This window comes from Hyla sarda, unplaced genomic scaffold (genome assembly GCF_029499605.1).
Source record: "Hyla sarda isolate aHylSar1 unplaced genomic scaffold, aHylSar1.hap1 scaffold_1132, whole genome shotgun sequence".
Lineage (NCBI taxonomy): Eukaryota > Metazoa > Chordata > Amphibia > Anura > Hylidae > Hyla > Hyla sarda.
The window spans coordinates 28,871-30,720 of record NW_026607753.1 but is presented as its reverse complement, the minus strand read 5'-3'; the positions used below and the strand labels follow the sequence as shown (position 1 = coordinate 30,720).

The 1,850-nt window shown below is 45.9% G+C and overlaps 1 non-coding gene across 1 annotated transcript; it reads left to right on the top strand.

Annotated features, from left to right (window-relative positions):
• The first annotated feature begins 437 nt into the window (after positions 1-437).
• On the top strand, positions 438-628 carry LOC130301628 (U2 spliceosomal RNA). The gene has a single exon (XR_008851991.1). It is a non-coding gene; the product is annotated as a U2 spliceosomal RNA (small nuclear RNA).
• Positions 629-1,850: the final 1,222 nt, after the last annotated feature.

The window sequence follows — 1,850 nt, the reverse complement described above, 5'->3', positions numbered from 1 at the left end:
CGGATTTAACCCACACAGGTAAGTCCAATGGGGTGCAGGCATGTCCTCTATGCTTACAGCTTCCCGTGGGTGTTGGTTTGATACCGTTTGGGGACAGCCAAGGAGGCATCTGCAGGCAACAAAGGTAGGTGTGTGCTTGTGTGTGTGTTTCCTATGCAGATCCTAAGCCCAGTGTCACATGCAAGTAAGGAGTAAGAAGGGTTCCTGGCAAATCCGGGTTATGGATTGCATTTAAAAAGGCCCCGTGGGAGTGCAATGGGCCCCTGTCTTGCTGCTTAGCAATAATGGTATGGGTTTAGGTTCTGCTGTGTGTACTGGTGGTTGACTGCCCCCCAGCCCAGAGTGTGCATGGAAAATTGTCTGGCACAGCCTCCCTGACAGCAAGCAGTGATAGTGCCCATGAAGGGGACCTTGTTGGGCCCGCCCCTTTCACGGTTATCGCTTCTCGGCCTTTTGGCTAAGATCAAGTGTAGTATCTGTTCTTATCAGTTTAATATCTGATACGTCCCCTATCTGGGGACCATATATTAAATGGATTTTTGAGAACGGGGGCCGATTTCGAAGCTTGCTTCCGTCGCCCTATGCATTGACCCGATATGGCAGTATCTTCGGGTACAGTGCACCACCCCCTTACAGGGTTAAAAAGAAAGATTCCTACTTTCATTGCTACCTGCTTGCTGGCTAGCCAGCTAGCCAGCCCTGTGGGCCTTGCTGCTGCTGCAGCCAAAAAACAAAAGGTGGTGCTGCTGCTGCTTCTGCTGCTTCTGCTTCTGCTTGTGTCTGGCCCCTGTTGGAGCGTCCAGGCACAGGACTTCTGCTGCTGCTGACTAAATGGCCTCCTTAATTGGATCATTTGAGTAGCCAGCACACCTGTGCAGGTAGGGCATGACATGATAGGCAGCTGCCTTGATAGCGGGTGGGTGCTGAATGTTCCTAATTGACAAAATAAGATTAATGCTTATGAAGAAAAATAAAATCTCATCCCTTCCCCAATATCGCGCCACACCCCTACCCCTTAATTCCCTGGTTGAACGTGATGGACATATGTCTTTTTTCGACCGTACTAACTATGTAACTATGTAACATAACATGGGGGGGGGGGTCTCCTGGCTGTTCACACAGGTGTGTCATTGCTGTACATTGACCATGCATTGCTTCTGTGGTATTGCAAAGGCAAAGACAAATGCTTCCAGCCATCCATTGCACTAATGGATTGGTCATCAGCTGGCTGTCTATGTCCCGCATCAATATAGACCAAAGTACAGAGGGTTAGGCTATGCTATTGTGCACCTACCTGATGCATCAGAAGGTGCGAGGCCCTTGCTAAATTCTGTGCACAGACTTTGAGATCTATGCTTTAGACTGTATCTAAACCTGCTCCAACATGGACTGACATTCTGGCCTACTTTCAGCCGATGCGACTTGTCTGTCGCTGAACAGTCGCTTTTTATGTATTCAGCACCTATGTATAATGTTGTAAAAATGCTCTAGAAGCTAAAGTCGCAGAAAATGTCACACATATTTGGGCCTGCAACTTTCTGTGCGACAAATTCAGACAGGAAAAATCAGTATAAATCCTTAGAAAATTATCCCCCAGTGTCTCCATCTGCTGGCGGTATTGAATAAGCATTGCTGCACTGATGGGGTATGCATTAGACGAAAAAAAAGAAGAAAAAGAAGAATAATACGCCCAGAAAAGAGGCGAAAAGGAGAAAAACGTAAAAAAACGTGAAAAAAAAGTAAGAGGAAGAGAAGGGAAAAAAAGGTGGAAATGGGTTTAAAAGTGATTTCGGCGGAGAAATATATATATATATATATATATATATATATATATATATATATATATGCGC